Source organism: Schistocerca nitens, chromosome 6 (genome assembly GCF_023898315.1).
Source record: "Schistocerca nitens isolate TAMUIC-IGC-003100 chromosome 6, iqSchNite1.1, whole genome shotgun sequence".
NCBI lineage: Eukaryota > Metazoa > Arthropoda > Insecta > Orthoptera > Acrididae > Schistocerca > Schistocerca nitens.
The window spans coordinates 78,784,038-78,801,680 of NC_064619.1; the positions used below are offsets into that span (position 1 = coordinate 78,784,038).

Sequence of the window (17,643 nt, forward strand, 5' to 3'; positions counted from 1 at the left end):
TATGGTGCGTGGCGGATTTCCTTTCTTGTTCCAAACAGAGCGAGGGACAAACGGCTGTCCATACACCTCCGTACCAGCCCTAAACTTTCTTGTCTTATCTTCATGGTCCTTATGGGAAATGTACGTTGACGGAAGGAGTATCGTTCTGCAGGCAAATTCAAGTTCTGGTTCTCTAAAGTTTTTCTATAGTTTTCCGTGAAAAGAATGCCATCTTTACTCCAAGAATTCCCTTAGAGTAGCCAGACGTAGTCACCTGGTACCTGGACGGCGAATATGCGTGCCCTCATGTTCGCATCCAGTTCAATGTCGGGGCACAGCCACATCCGAATGCCACACAAATATAGATACGGAACGATTCGACAAGCCGGCCAAAAGGGGACCCACAATTAGGCCGTAATTAACTCTGTTAGATGCTAATAAGCCAACAGCCTTGCCGCAGTGGTAACACCGGTTCCCGTCAGATCACCGAAGTTAAGCACTGTAGGGCTGGGCTAGCACTTGGATGGGTGACCATCCGGTCTGCCGAGCGCTATTGGCAAGCGGGATGCACTCAGCCCTTGTGAGGCAAACTGAGGAGCTACTTGATTGAGAAGTAGCGCCCCGGTCTCGGGAACTGACATACGGCCGCGAGACCGGTGTGCTGACCACATGCCCCTCCATATCCCCATCCAATGACGCTTGTGGGCTGAGGATTACAAGGCGGCCGGTCGGTCCCGTTGAGCATTCATGGCCTGTTCGAGAGGAGTTTTTTTTTTTTTTTTTTTTAGGTGCCAATAACATTATCTCATACGAGTATGCGACGATTCCATGTCCTTCATAGTGATCACTCAGTATCTGAGTCTGTCCACGCCCCTTGGCTACCCTATCAGGCCTGGTAACAGAGAACTGCGGGTGTAATCATTTACATATGCGCCAATGATGTGTACGTTAATGAAGCTACACTGACACCCGACCATGTCTCCTGCCTGCTTCATTCTATTTGTCAGGCTGTCTACCATTACGCAGCCCTCTTGCTCTTTTATTTTCTGTAAGATTTTTCAGCTCGTTAGGTGAGTCAACCTAATGTAATACTACGAGATACGCGGTTGCAGTGACGACGTTACCGGATATCATTTTCTACACCACACTAGCTCATAGAGTCACAAGTTTTTACTCAGTAAAGCTCATAAATGCAAAACACATTTCTTCTGCACTAGTCCAGTTTATGATGCACGGCTTCACACACTATAAACTGTCATTGTTCATTGTTGGTAATTAGTGTTTAATTATTCCGAATTAATTCAGACTAATCTCCTTCGCTGCGCTTCAGCAACTTTCTGCCATATCTGAATATTCAGTAAGATTGCGCTCTCAAGGGTGTTATTCCATATATTGGGGTAAGCTTGAGGGGAAAGCCGTGTTCAGAATGTGTCATGAACATCTATTTTTAAATTTACAAGGTGCGGTAGGCTTCACATGTTAATTGTGGCAAATGTTTGTTTAAATGCTCACTTTGACTACTTCATGAAAGGTGTTGGTTATGTCACATGTTTCGCCACCTTTTACCGGCGCCACAATGACTATTGTTCTTGGATATGACGTTTGTTTTTCTTCTTATTCACATTTGACCACAGCCGTAATGTACTTCATCATATCTACATAGCATCATTCTTCTATTCTGCTACGCATTTCGTTGATTCCCATTTACAAAAAAAAGGAAGATATCAACAAATGAGTGAAACATGGCAGCATTAAAAATCTATGCACAACGTAATTTTACGTAAATAAAAAGAAATACATCCTCATAAAGTTCACAAGTGCACAATATCTACAGATAGATCACACGTACTGAAGTGGCTAAACATCACGTTCAATACAAGTTTACTGTTTCCGATTGATATCAACATTGGAACCGATGTCTACCTTAAAAACGTTCGTATGAAAGATTTTTATCGTCTCTCAGATACGAAAATAATAGATGTAAATGATGGTTCACGGCTTCTTCAGTGCATAAAACGCGCAACGGGGATACATTCACTGCAACGCGGAACAGGTGGACTGGAAATTTTCCATTATTTAAGCACATGCTCATTATCTTTGTTATATTCAGTCTGCTTTCATAGTTTGCATCCCGCTGTAATGCACAGTTTTCGGCATCTTGGTATAATTTCATTGCATCTGCCAGCCGCTTCTCTCCGTCTCATCGATTAAGCTTGCTGGATCTTTGGATTAAGCCGGTCTGTCGACAGTCTTGTGAAAGATGTCACTGTATCCGCGAGTCCACAATAATTACGTCACTACTTCACCTTGCTTGTTAGAAGCGACTTCATTAATAACGCCTACATTTATAGGTGAGAAGTTTCCGTTTGTTATTCTCTTAGTACACCTGTCAAATAGATTACTAACTCCACATTGCATCTTTTGAAATGTTTTCCACATTTCACTGCTTCCCTAATTGCGAATGTTTGCACACAGTAGACTGTTCCCTTACTACAAACAGAAAGAGCGTAAGCCGTTAACATATGTATATTTCGCATCCTACTTCGTTGCTGTCGACCATATTTCTATCCATCAGTGCAGATCTCTGTTAAATAAAGAAAACTGGTGTTGAACAAATCACTGATTTGAACATTTCACGTTTCGAGAAATCTTTTACTGTGCTTCGCAATGGAAGTTCACGAAGGGCCTTTGCGTACCATCGTTTTTCTAGGATTCCGTGGATCGGTCGGTAAAAATAGAACTCTTATAGGCTCGCGTCATCCTAGCCAAGAAGTCAAATGTAATTAAAATTTATTGAAGGACGCAAAGTAAATTTTTTAACTAAAATACAAAAAGCTAAATCAGTGAATCCATTACACTAAGCAAGTAGATTCCATGTTTGTTTGTATTCGTAAAGAAAAGATTTCGGTGCTTCATTCTGCCACTGACCTTAGTGATAATTCTATCACTGGGGTAAAATAGAACGCCCGAAAATACTAACAGCGCCATCTATTGGTTCTGTGGTGTACTACGAAACTAACGGCTGCATCTATTGGTTCTTTGATGTACTACGCCATTACCATAAACGTCCGAACTATAAAGCTGAACAGCCGGCTAAAGCTTTAAATTACGATTCCTTTACCCCGTGATCCAATTTTTATGAAATGAAGTCTATTTGTTGCCCAAGCGACGTTCAAGTTTTGTGAAAACCTTATGAAAATTCGGGTAGTGGTTTTAGATATTAGTGTGTTGAATCAGACACACAACGGCTGGAGCCAAAATAAATTACCATATTTTTTTGGTGATACGATTTTGATGAAGTAAAGCCTACATGTTTCACAAAGCTACGCTCAATTTAGCTGTCAGTACCCCATGAAAAGTCGTTTAAATGCTTAGGGGATTTGAGCGTTCAAACAGACATACTACGGTTTTGGACGAAAATACTAAGCATAGATGGCGTGGGAGTACGAAGGCACTTTTGAAAGGAAAGAGCTGAATAAGCTGTGCTTTCGTTATATCCTAGGTACTCGGGATACACAAGGGGTAGTCCACGTTGGGCTGTGTAGGTGTCCACCCATCTAGGAGAGAATAGAATGAGGGAATATCAGGAGAGAGACAGGTGGTGATTCACGTATGACAACCCGTAGGCGGTCGTGGTGAGGAGAGGCAGAGACAAATGGCCTAAGGCATCCGCTCTGTAGGAAGGGTGGAACACAAGAGAGACCCTGCACCCAGCGGAGCGGCCAGCAACCACCATGTGACTCTCTGCTGGTACCGCATGTAACTGGTTTGGTCAGCAGAGTATCGGAATCGGAGGCGTCTTCGGATGCTGCAGTTCTGCTTGGCATCTAGACCTCGATGAAGTTATCCTGGACAAGTGTTTGAAAATGTTAGCTGTGATACAACTTTTGCATTTCTTGCTTTTTTGTTTTCGTTTCTTTAAAGGCAAAGGGAAAAGGTGAAGCGGTAGCCCAGCGTAGAGGCTGCGCCTACCGTCATGTATTTTTGATTTTCAAATGTCATAATCTAGCGGTTCTGGCGCTGCAGTCCGGAACCGCGGGACTGCTACGGTCGCAGGTTCGAATCAAGCCTCGGGCATGGGTGTGTGTGGTGTCCTTAGGTTAGTTAGGTTTAAGTAGTTCTAAGTTCTAGGGGACTTATGACCTAAGATGTTGAGTCCCATAGTGCTCAGAGCCATTTGAACCATTTTTGAAATGTCATAAAACATAATATGTTATTCCTGTACCTCGGTAAGAGGAAGGACTGGCTCTCTGTTAATGAACGAAGATAGACGCACGTTATTTTAGAGCGTAATCGTCCATTTTGTTGAGAGAATAAGTAAAAAGTCTGTATTTTTGATGCGCATCGAAGGACGAATATAATATTATTTTGCTAACTGAAACATAATATGAGTTATTATTCCAAGTAGTTATATTATTTTATGTTAACTGGGGACCTAGAAGCGATGGAGAGGCTCCGTCCCCGCCACAGCCACAGTGGTCCACAAACCCACGACGACTATCACAGTCCACTTCACCCCTCCGGGGCCCCACACCGAACCCAGGGTTATTGTGCAGTTCGGCCCCCTGAGGACCCCCCCCCCCCCTCCCCGGGGGAAAGTTCCACACCAGACAGACGAGTGTAACCCCTATGTTTCCAAGGTAGAGTAATGGTGGTGTATGCGCATATGGAGAACTCGTTTGCGCAGCAATCGCCGATATAGCGTAGCTGAGGCGGAATAAACGGAACCAGCCAGCATTCGCTGAGGCAGATAGAAAACCGCCTAAAAACCATCCACAGACTGGCTGGCTCCGCCGGGCAGATTCGTGCCGCGGACCAGGCACTCCTTCCCGCTCTGGAAAGCCGTGCGTTAGACCGCTCGACTAACCGGGCAGGCTCTATTCCAAGTGGTACTGTAATATATAAAAATCCAAGAAGCCCACCTGTGTACTTGGGAGTCATAACGAAGATCCGATTATAGTATCATAGACACAGTGAAGATTTTGTAGGTGAATACGGCAATCGGACGTAGTATTATTAATTAGTAAGCATAAATCTACAACAAGAGAACGACTATTTCTTCCATGCAGAACAAATATGATTCTTTACCCATTTACTGACACAGCGCAGTTTATTGTGCTTGTCCGAGCGCAGACAAAGTAATCTCATTAATTCCATATACCTAAACATTTATTGTATTTTTTATTATATTATAGAGCGAAAGGAATTTGTAATAAATTTTGTATCAGAAATTTAAAATAATCACAGGCTGACAGATGTCTTGCACTATTAGCACCTTTTCATCTAAGTAGCCGAAATGGACTAGGAATTCTGTTAAGATTTCTTCTTGCTGTGTTTAATAATTTAATACTGGAAGGTAGGCAACAGGAGTGGGCTGGAGTAAAGATGGATGGTAGTTCCAATTATCTCACATATGCAGACGACACAGTACAACTACTAAGTGAATCAAACCAGGAGTTGAAAGAAATGAACCAGAAAATTCACAAGTACGCACAGAAGGTTTGACTGAAGGTGAAACAAGACAAAACGGAGTTCATGCAATTTTAAAGAACACATGAGCAGAGAGAATTTCTCGGAACACATAACATGAGGTTGAAGAGAGTTCACCCGTTTAAATACTTCGGGTCTTGTAAGAAAATGAAACGCCTACAGCCGTTTTTATGATCTTATTTATTGTGTAGCTACTAGTTTCGACACTTATATGCGCCATCTTCAGGCCGTAGTTGGTGCTGAAGGAATTTTCACGTTCCATACATACACTGCAACTGAGTTGTCAGTTAATGGTTGGAGTGCTGACACCACAGTTCCAGATATCTGCTTAAACCAGATATTAGATTAGATTAGTACTTGTTCCATAGATCATGAATATGACACTTCGTAATGATGTAGAACGTGTCAGGTTAATAAAAGGTGTCAATACAAGATATTACATTACACAAAATATTACATGACACTCAAAATTTTTTTGTGGGGGTTGGAAAATTACCCATTTACTATATCCAAAAATTCATCTAATGAGTAGCAGGAGTTACCATTAAGAAATTTTTTTAATTTCATTTTAAATGCTATATGGCTATCTGTCAGACTTTTGATGCTATTAGGTAAGTGACCAAAGACTTTTGTGGCAGCATAGTCTACCCCTTTCGGAGCTAATGTTAGATTTAACCTTGAGTAGTGAAGATCATCCTTTCTCCTAGTGTTGTAGCCATGTACACTGCTATTACTTTTGAATTCGTTCGGATTGTTAACAACAAATTTCATAAGTGAAGATTTCTAGCTCTTTAAATAAGTGTCTGCAGGATGATCTTGGATGAGCTCCTGCAATTATTCTGATTACACGCTTTTGTGCAGTGAACACTCTTTTACTCAATGATGAGTTACCCCAGAATATGATGCCATACGAAAGCAGAGAATTAAAATAGGCATGGTAAGCTAATTTACTCAGATGTATATCGCCTAAATCTGCAATGACCCTAATAGCATAAGTAGCTGAACTCAAGCGTTTCAGCACATCCTCAGTGTATTTTTTTTTCCAGTTCAACCCCTCACCAATGCATATACCTAGAAATTTTGAATATTCGACCTTAGCTACCGATTTCTGATCGAAGTCAATATTTATTAATGGTGTCATTCCATTTACTGTGTGGAACTGTATATACTGTATTTTGTCAAAGTTTAATGAGAGCGCATTTGCAGAGAACCACTTAATGATTTTCTGAAAAACATCATTTACAATTTCACCAGTTAATTCTTGACTTTTGGGTGTGATAGCTATACTTGTATCATCGGCAAAAAGTACCAGCTTTGCATCTTCGTGAATATGGAATGGCAAATCATTAATATATATTAGGAACAGCAGAGGACCCAAGACCAAACCTTGTGGCACCTCATTTTTGATTGTTCCCCAGTTTAAGAAATCACCAGTTTTTTACATATTATGTGAACTCTTTATTTCAACTTCCTGCACTCTTCCAGTTAGGTATGATTTAAACCATTTTAGCACTGTCCCATTCATACCACAGTACTTCAGCTTATCTAGAAGTATTCCATGATTTACACAATCAAAAGCCTTTGATAGATCACAAAAAATCCCAACAGGTGATTCCAGTTACTCATAGCATTTAATATTTCATTAGTGAAAGTATATATAGCATTTTCCGTTGAAAAACCCTTCTGGAAACCGAACTGACAGCTATGTCATATACTGTAACTAGCTGAGCATCATGATCAGAAAGGCCATTCTCAACAGGACAAGAATTTATGTTTTTAAACCTATCTTGGTCTATAAAAGTGTTATCTATCAATGTCCTGCTGTCCTTTACTACCCGAGTAGGAAAATTAATGACAGATGTCAAATTGAAAGAACTGAGCAAGACTTCCAGGTCATTCTTCCTATTACTCTCTTTCAGTGAATCAACATTGAAGTCCCCACTAATAATAATTTGCTTTCCCCTATCTGACAGATAGCACAATAAGGCATCCAAGTTTTCCAGGGAATATATGAAAGTTTCCTGAAAGGGACCTACATACTGTTACAATTATAAAAGAGCCCTCCTTCAGTTTAAGTTGACAGGCACATGCTTCCATATGTTGCTCTAGACAAAACTTTTTTGTGTGTCAGCTTTCTACATAGTGATAACTTTTGACATATATGGCAACTCCTCCTCCCACCTAATTCTCTCTACTCATATGTGCAGCTAGTTTATAATCACTGATATTTACCTTTTCCATATCAGACACAATGTGATGCTCAGACAGGCATAGCATATCTATTACATTATTAGATTCAGTGTCATATAAACAAACCAGGAGCTCATCTACTTTATTCTTCAATCCCAGAATATATTGGTGAAAAATGATAACATTATTTTTTACTTTACTTTTGTGAGAATCTACTTCTTTCTTTAATCCATCAATATTTTGGTTAAATATGGTAACATTATTATTTACTTTCCTGTTGTGAGAATTTTGTTACTTTTAGACATCTTTAGCACCTGCCTGCCTGAACTTCTCATTGGACACTGATATTAGTCTAAAAAAGAGGTACATCCATGAGTACTAGTGTGCCCCCTTATGGATTTCGCTAACAACCCTGCCAGTTTACCCTTCCCTTTCCTATTGAGATGTAGGCCATGCTTTGTGATATCCCCCCTATCAATAGCCTCGACAGGAACCAATCCAGTGTCTGACAGAGTGGCCGCCCTACGCAACTGATCCAACTCCATATTCACATTCCCGACTGAGCGGTTCAACTGGGGCTGATCATGCCGCATGAAAGCAGGACCAGCCCGACACTGGTATGGGTCGTTGCCGAGGCTATTTTCACCAGGTCACACTCAATACTGTAGCCCTGATCCCTATCAATACTGTTTCCCACTCCACCCACTATCATCACATGATCCTGCTTTGTGAATCCCTTGCACAAGGAACCTATATCCTCTACCACCTGGCTAAGACTTGCACTTGGCTTGAAAAAGTTTGTGACCTGGTACCTGTCACCTAATTTTTCCTGCAAAATCTGGCCCACACCTCTTCCATGGCTGCTACCTAGCAACAGAACTTTCCTCTTACTTTCTACTTTTTTTGAAACAGTTGGTTTCCTAGTGAGATTCTGTTGCATCTCAACTTCATCTACTTCTACCGGAGCCTCTTCCTTACTTAACTGTGGTAGCAAGGCAAATTTATTGGTTGTGCCAATTGGGAAACTGTCAGACACTGTCCTCTTTCTGTGGCCCCAGTTCCCAGCTACCACTTCCCACCGCTGTTTGCCATCCTCCCTCCTTAACCTCTTCATTTCCTCCCTCGCTCTGTCCAAATCGGCCTGAAGGGTTCTAATTTTCTCCTCCTGTTCAGCTATAATCCTATCTCTTGAGTAAACCCTGCAGAGTAAGGGAAGAGTCTCGTTTGCTTCCCCCAATTCCAACCAGTTATGTTGGCCACTGATGCAGTGCATGTACGGATCGTGATGTCCCCTTCAGCATCAACTACGGTCTGAAGATGGCGCACTGAAGCCACAAAACTTGTACTTGCACCATAAATAAGATCATAAGGAAGGCTATAGGCGATTCATTTTCTTAGAATAGTAAACGGCCGTCGACCCCAAGGCCTCCAGTCAGAAGGATGGGCATAAAAAACATCGGATCTTAGCTTACGACTGACAATTGTATAGAAATGGACATCAAGGAAAGAACAGCGATGGGAATGAAACGCATGCATCCCCTTAGGAAAATACTCAATTCAGAATCAATATCAACGAATACTAATCTGAGAATCTAAAACGCAGTAATTTGCCCAGCAGTGATGTACGGTTAGGAAACGTCGAGCGTGACTGAACTAGAAAAGGAAAAAATATTAGTGCCTGAAAAAAAAATCCTCTTCATTACTCTTCTTTCAAACATTAACAAAAAGACTGACCTTAGATAATGGAGAATGCAAGAGAAACAAGAACGAGGAAATCTGCCTCTTGATGCAACAACCAACAAACCTACAGAAGATATTCATGTCGCGTCTCCAACATAACGCCACCTTCACACTATATTTCCGTGGTCCACCTGGCCTTGATCTTCAGATGAGTAAGCCGTCACACTAACTTGCCGGAACTGAAATAAAGCACGCCGCGGCGGCTCCTTTATCCACCGCCTGTATGTCCACCGCGCGTGCGCGAACGTAACTGCCCTCTAGCGCAAGGCACAATAGCTCACCGGTGGTGAACACTCGTGAAAACGATAAATCGATATCAAGCACTATTGACAGTTTTTGATGACCGAAACAAAGATCGTTGTTTTTTAATGGCAAACAAAGCAGGGTTCCAACTTTTACTTAAAGGGTACCCTTATCTTTATCTTTGCTTATAATGTTGTCAGATAGCCGGATTTCAGTAGCTTCTTTAATTACATAGTCCCAATTCCTCGACGCAGGGGCAACCACTTGTGGCTCATCGTACAACATTTTATTTCCTTCAGTAAGACAATGTTCCGCCACTACAGATTTTTGTGGCTGAAATAAACACGGGTGATTATAGCGCTCTACGCATCGATCCTGGACCGTACGAATCGTTTGGCCAATATAGTCTTTGCAGCAATGGCAGGGAATTTTGTAGTCACCGAGCTTTCTGAAACCCAAATCATCCTTCACTGAGCCCAGCAGAGTTCTGATCTTAGCTGGCGGACGGAAAACATTTTTTATGTCAAATCTCTTCAAAATTCTTCCTGTTTTTGAAGATATGCTTCCCGCGAAAGGTAGGAATGCCACCGATATTCTTGTATCTTCTGTTGGTTCCCGCGAAGTTACAATCTGTAGAGCACGACGGACCTGATTGTCAGAAAAAAATGGCTCTGTGCACTATGGGACTTAACTTCTCAGGTCATCAGTCCCCTATAACTTATAAATGCTTAAACCTAACTAATCTAGGGACATCACATACATCCATGCCCGAGGCAGGATTGGAACCTGCGACTGTAGCGGTCGCGCGGTTCCAGACTGTAGCGCCTAGAACTGCTCTGCCACTCCGGTCGGCCCTGATTGTCAGTATAGCCATACTGCTTGAACGTAGCTTTCAGATGATCCAGTTCTTGTGTCAAATTCTCTGCATCTGAGATGGCATAAGCTCTTTTTACCAATGTAAGGATCACCTCATTGCGTTGGTACTGTGGGTGACAACTTGATGTATGGAAATATCGGACCCTATGCGTGGGCTTATGACAAACGCTGTGTCCTTATGTCCCATCGTTTCTTCTGTAGACCAAGACATCTAAAAATGTAATTTTTCCATCCTTTTCAACTTCCATCGTGAACTTAACGTTGGGACGCAGACAATTAAAATGATCTAGGAAAGATCCAGTGCATCCCTTACATGTGGCCATACCATAAATATAACGTTGACGTATCTCCGAAAACAAGTTAGTTTTACGAACGCCGTCTTCAGTGCCTTGTCCTCAAAATCTTCCATAAACAAGTTGGCGACCATGGGCGATAATGGACTTCCCATATCCACTCCCTCAATTTGTTCAAAGTATTTCTCATTGAATAAAAAGAAAAAAAACGTTGACATCAACACAGGAGACAACGCTTAGTAGTCCCTTCGTCCAATATTTCACCAATTAACTGCAAAGAATCTTGAAGAGGAACTGTGGTAAAAAGAGACACAACATCAGAACTAACGAGCAAATTCGTGGGACCGAGATCCAAAGACTTCAAACGATGAATAAAAACCAGAGAACTGGAAATATGGTGTTCGATTTTCCGACATAGGGACTGAGAATGGATGCTAAATACTTGGCCAAGTTGTAAGTAGGAGCACCTAAATTGCTAACAATAGGCCGAAGAAGACCACCTGCTTGTGTGCCCAAGACAAACCGTTTAATCTTGGCGGGACTGCATCACCAGTTCGAAGTTTTTTTAAGAACATCGTCAGATAACGAACTCATCTAAAAAAAGTGAAAGCAGCTTACGTTTTATACGTTCAGTTGGATCGTTCTATAATCCTTGGTATACCGAGTTTGTAAGTAAACATCTATTTTACCCAAATAATCATCCCGCAAAAGAATAACCGTTGCGTTGCCCTTGTCCGCTGATAGAGTAACTAAATCCTGTTCTTCTCTGATGGACCGGATCGCGGCTCTTTCAAGCGAGGAGATGTTACGTCGTGGGGGTCGCACCTGCCTAACTTCATCAGTTTGATCGTCGGGAATCTTCGACAACGGTTCACCAAGGAAATGAAATCCGTAATTGGAACATTCCTGAATATAGGGTTAAAATTTTATCCCGGTTCAAATATCGACAGCATAGCATCACATCCAGTTGCTTGGTTGTGACATTAATGACAACATGTTGACAGGTGTCATCATCCATTATTGTACACAGAGGAGAAAGCCTTCTAAACTTCGAACATCGCCTACTGACGGTCTTTGCACGGACCCAGTTTGATATTACCCAGGACGAACTGTCAACCAAGTCCCGGGAAGCAGCAGACTGCAACGCCGAAGCTTCCAAATGCAAATAAAATAAGTCCTTGCATAAGAAATCTAGTTAACAGCGTGTAAAAAGAATGTGCTCCCTTACTAAGGTAAAACCAGAACGCTTCTTAGCGTTGTTGGCTATTTGTGTCCCAACGTAATGAACAATTCTGGAAAATTAGGAATTACAGCTTCATTCCGGCATCTCGGCAGAAAAGCGAGGACGCTCAGCAGTTTCCGCGGCATGTTTAATTTCAGTTCCGCTGAATTATTGCGACGTCTTACTCACCTGAAAATGGCATCCATATGGACCACCGAATTACTGTGTCAAGATGACGTTATGTTCCGGCCGGAGACTATGCATTAATTACCACATTGTGAAAGTTTACGGAGCCAAACCTACCGGAGCTGATACAAACATACATACATACATTAATCCTTGTTCCATAGATAATGAATACGACATTTCCCAACTATGTGGAACGTGTCACTTTAACATAATTTTTCTTTGCACATGATAATTAATTAATAAATTTTTTACAGTATCTCCATTTTTACAGTATCTTCATATCTAAGAATTCATCAATTGAGTAGAAGGAGTTGTCATTCAGAAATTCTTTTAATTTGATTTTTAATGTTGGTTGGCTATCTGTCAAACTTCTAGTACTATTTGGCAAATGACCAAAGATTTTTGTGGCAGCATAATTCACCCCTTTCTGTGCCAAAGTGAGATTTAATTCAGAATAGTGAATATCATCCTTTCTTCTAGTGTTGTAGCTATGCACTTCGCTGTAATTTTTGTATTGTGATGGGTTATTAATGGCAAATTTCATAACTGAATATATGTACTGCGAAGGTACTGTGAATATCCCGAGTTCCTTAAATAAATGTCTGCAAGGTGATCTTGAGTGGACTCCACCCATTATTCTGATTAAACGAATTTGTGCAATGAAAACTTTCTCTCTTAAAGACGAATTGCTCCAAAATATGATGCCATATGAAAGCAGTGAAAGAAAACAGGCATAGTAGGCTAATTTACTGATAAGGTTATCACCAAAATTTGCAATAACCCTAACATCATAAGTAGCTGAACCTAACTGTTTCAGCAGATCATTGATGTATTTCTTCCAATTCAAATTCTCATCAATGCACACACCCAGATATTTTGAATAATCTGCCTTTGCAACAGACTTCCGTTCGTAGTCTATATTTATCAATGATGTTGCGTCATTTACTGTACAGAATTGTATAAACTGTGTTTTTTCAGAATTTAGTGAGAGTCCATTTGCAGAGAACCACTTAATAATTTTCTGAAAGACAGTATTTGCAATTTCCTGAGCTGGTTCTTGCTTCTTGGTTGTGATTACTAGCTTTGCATCTTCATTAATACAGAGTGGTGAGTCGTAAATATATGTTAAGAACAATAAGGGACCGAGACTGAACCATGTGGGACACCATTCTTGATACCTCCCCAGTTAGAGGGCTCTGCTGGTTTTTGCAGACTATCTGTACTGTTAATTTGAACTTTCTGCATTATTTCAGTTAAGTATGAATTAAACAATTTGTGCACTGCCTTACTCATAAAACAATACTTAAGCTTATCTAGAAGATTTTCGTGATTCACACAATCCAAAGCTTTTGAGAGATCACAAAATATCCCAATGGGCAATGTTTGATTATTCAATGCATTTAATATTTGATCAGTGAAAGCATGTATAGCATTTTCTGTTGATAAGCCTTTATAAAACCCAAATTGACAGTTTGTTAGTACTTCATTTTTACAAATATGTGATGCTGCTCTTGAATACATTACTTTTTCAAGAATTTTGGATAAAGCTGTAAGAAGTGAGATTGGGCGGTAGTTGTTAGCATCAGATCTATCCCCTTTTTTATCTAATGGTTTAACAATAGCGTATTTCAGTCTATCTGGAAAAATGCACTGTTTCAGTGAGGTACTACATATGTGGCTGATAATCCTACTTATTTGCTGGGAACAAGTTTTTAGTATGCTGTTGGAGATGCCATCAATTCCATGTGAGATTTTACTTTTGAGTGAATTTATTATTTTCCTAATTTCAGTTGGAGAGGTGGGTTGAATTTCAATTTTATCAAATTGCATAGGTACTGCCTCTTCCATGCACTGCCTTGCATTTTCTAATGAATAGCTGGATCCTATTTTAACAAAAAGAAAATGGCTCTGAGCACTATGCGACTTAACTTCTGAGGTCATCAGTCGCCTAGAACTTAGAACTAATTAAACCTAACTAACCTAAGGACATCACACACATCCATTCCCGAGGCAGGATTCGAACCTGTGACCGTAGCGGTCGCTCGGCTCCAGACTGTAGCGCCTAGAACCGCACAGCCACTCCGGCCGGCCGCTATTTTATCTACAACACTTAAAAAATGATTGTTAACAAGCTTTCCATTATGTTTGATAAAAAATACAGTCTTCCTGTGCTCTCGGTTGCCCTTTTTCCCTTATCACCATATTCCAAATTGTTTTAATTTTATTATCAGATGTGCTACTCTCAGACATAATGTTCATACTTCTGGACTTTTTAGTAAATTTTCTTAATACAGTTCAGTAGTTTCTATAATGTTTCACTGTTTCAGGATCATTACTCCTCCTAACTACAAGATACATCTCCCTTTTCTGTTTACAATATACTTTTATCCCTTTAGTAAACCATGGCTTTTTACATGGTTTCTTACAATTATGTTGCACTGTTTTCTTAGGGAAACTGTTTTCAAATATACTCACCAAGGTATCATGAAATAGGTTAAATTTTAAATTAGCATAATATCCCTGTAAACCTCATTCTAGTGTAACTGTTGCTGAAGAGCTAAAGCTGTACGGACGACCTGATGCAGGACCTGTCATCTCTGGGGACTGAAGGCACCTGGAGGAACCGAGCACAAAACGGCAAGAAATGGCAGCAGTTTGTGTAAGCAGCGTGTGGTCTGCAGGGCCTGTGATCGTTGGCTGCGTGTATATTTGTATGAACTTTATTTCCATACGAAGTCCACCATTCATTATATAATCATAGGACTTGTTCTAATTCCAGTGAAATAGTTACTTTTTTTGGAGTCTGACCTATAATCTGTACATTAAAGTGTGTGTGTATCATTGGTTTCAACTTTAACAAATTCTCAAATTTTATATACGGGTACTAAATTGCAGTCTTCCAGCCTTAACGAGAGGAGCGACAAAATGCATTTTTTATTTCTCAGTCATCAGTGGAATGGGGCAACTGGCATTAGCAGCAACATAGGTTGTACTCTGGAAGTGGCTGAGTCTTGTGTAGGTGTGATGATAATTTAACAGTGATCTTATTTATTAACAAACTGCTATCGAAAACAATGACTGCAATATTAAGCAAATTTTTCCTATAACAATCATGTTACAAGAGTACAATAACACTAATAACATTTTACTGATTGGAAATCAGTAATAGTAATACATAGAACAAATCAGAAAAAATGTCCAATGAAAGAAATAGCATCACTAATAGTTCACTAACAGTTAAACTATAACTCTGCACTCATGTAACAAGAATCACAATTCATAACAACTTCTAAGTCACTGATACTTTAAATCATCAATTGAATCAGTGGTTTGAGGAAGGGAACAAATCCAATATTCACTTTTGTGGGGAAATACAAAAAATTTCTTGCTATTCTTCTTTTTATTTTGTCTTAACCGAACATTTAAATGAGATTCTGAACATTAACTTCTTGTCTCATTACCGTGAAAGATGAATTATATTGTCCTGAAGGACGCATCACAATTTTGAAAACAGAGGCATTGTTCCCTTCCTCAAACTGATTGTGAATTAGGCATTATAACTTGTTATTACACCAGACACAGTTATATTTCTACCAGACGTTCATAGTAGAACATATACAGGTTCAAATGGTTCAAATGGCTCTGAGCACTATGGGACTCAACTTCTGAGGTCATTAGTCCCATAGAACTTAGAACTAGTTAAACCTAACTAACCTAAGTACATCACAAACATCCATGCCCGAGGCAGGATTCGAACCTGCGACCGTAGCGGTCTTGCGGTTCCAGACTGCAGCGCCTCTAACCGCACGGCCACTTCGGCCGGCATATACAGGAAATGTCTATATTACTCACAGGGTTTGAAAGCATTATCTATGGAATTTGTCTTGAAACTCGTTACCGTTCTTCGTTTTTATCGCCCTGTGCAGGAGCTGCTGTTTATCTCGTCAACAACTGCTTATAGAATGGACATTCATATCGAATGTATACAATCTTGTATACATCCCTGATTTTCTTGCCTTGTACTGGATTTGACCATTGTACACCGTTTCTGTTGGAATGTAGAACAGTCTTGTTCTTTTGCAGCACAAAAATCTTCACCATAGCAGTAATGACCTCAGACGTGGGTAAATAACGTTTAGATAAGAAGTACGCTGCCTGTATTTGTAAATATAAAATGAGAACATTTCCAAGGATTTCATTATTATCTTTGTTGCCAAAGTAACAAAAAACTTTTAAAATATCTGGAACAGTTACTGACTTTTCATTTATTTATCTTTAGTGAAGTACATCCAAATTCAGAGTCAGACATTAAAGACAAAGCAATACTATGATGCACTGCAAACACGAGTTTGTGAGTAGCTGAACAGCAGATACTAGAACTGCAACAGGATCGAGGATGGCGAACTCTAAAATTGTATATGTTCCCTCGTTCAAACCAGCAAGTGGTTCGAAGTCCGATTAAGCCGGCACATGCGTGGTTTTCGTTCTTCTTTTTATAGTTCGCAGTTTGCATCAATATTCTGAAACACCTGTGGACTACCGATTCAATTAGAGATTACTCGGAACTGAAACCCTAAATTAAGATGCATAAACTTGCAATAAGCCAAAATATCACGTTAGTGCAAAAAGCTACGTGCATACACTCATGTCTGTTGAGAATGTAGACAACATCAGGTCATAAGAGTATGATAAGTCCTTAACATAACTAGACCATTATCCAGAAAGACATGACGTATCGAACTCGGAACCAGAGAACTGCATATCAGTGTTTTGTCGGTCCAAAAGCGGATCTCCCCTTACGGCTTCCCACAGTTAGTAACAATGAGACTGAACAAGGTAGGCAAGGTCACTAAGATTACTGTCTCTGTAGTCCCTGGTAGAACACAGTGAGCAATTAGCTGCACAGTTTAAAAAGCACACAACTAAACCAACCAGCCATGCTGTGCAACGAAATCCGTAAGAAGTCTCTAAAATGGATAACTTAACTCTGCAATCCTTGGAAGCTTCCTTAAGTATTCCTGTGTACACCGGAGTAATCAATTTGCACCGTAGGCAAAGTCTTCCAGGGAACGAGCAAAACACCGTCCAGCCCACTCGTCCTTCGTGTTGGACGCCACTTTCTCGGTGTCGACAGCTGCCAGCTGCCACCCAGGTCCACAGGCGTTTGTTTCCAGACCAGGCTGCATCGACTGACTCCCTTCCAGTGGCCGAATCCAGTCGCTCTGGGACCACTACCACAGGCAGCTAACCGACACACCTCTCCCAGTGCACGCCCGAGCACTCCACACTTTCACCTCCTCCGACATACTGCCGGTCAGCGAGACAAACACCTGCCGGCCCACGCTCCTTATATACGTGGCGGCTCATTTGTGTTGACGCTCGCCATCCGTCACTCACCTCTGCAGAAGTACACACCGAGCC

General features: G+C 40.7%; 1 pseudogene; it reads left to right on the top strand.

Annotated features, from left to right (window-relative positions):
* Positions 1-420: 420 nt before the first annotated feature.
* On the top strand, positions 421-538 carry LOC126263783 (5S ribosomal RNA; annotated as a pseudogene).
* Positions 539-17,643: the final 17,105 nt, after the last annotated feature.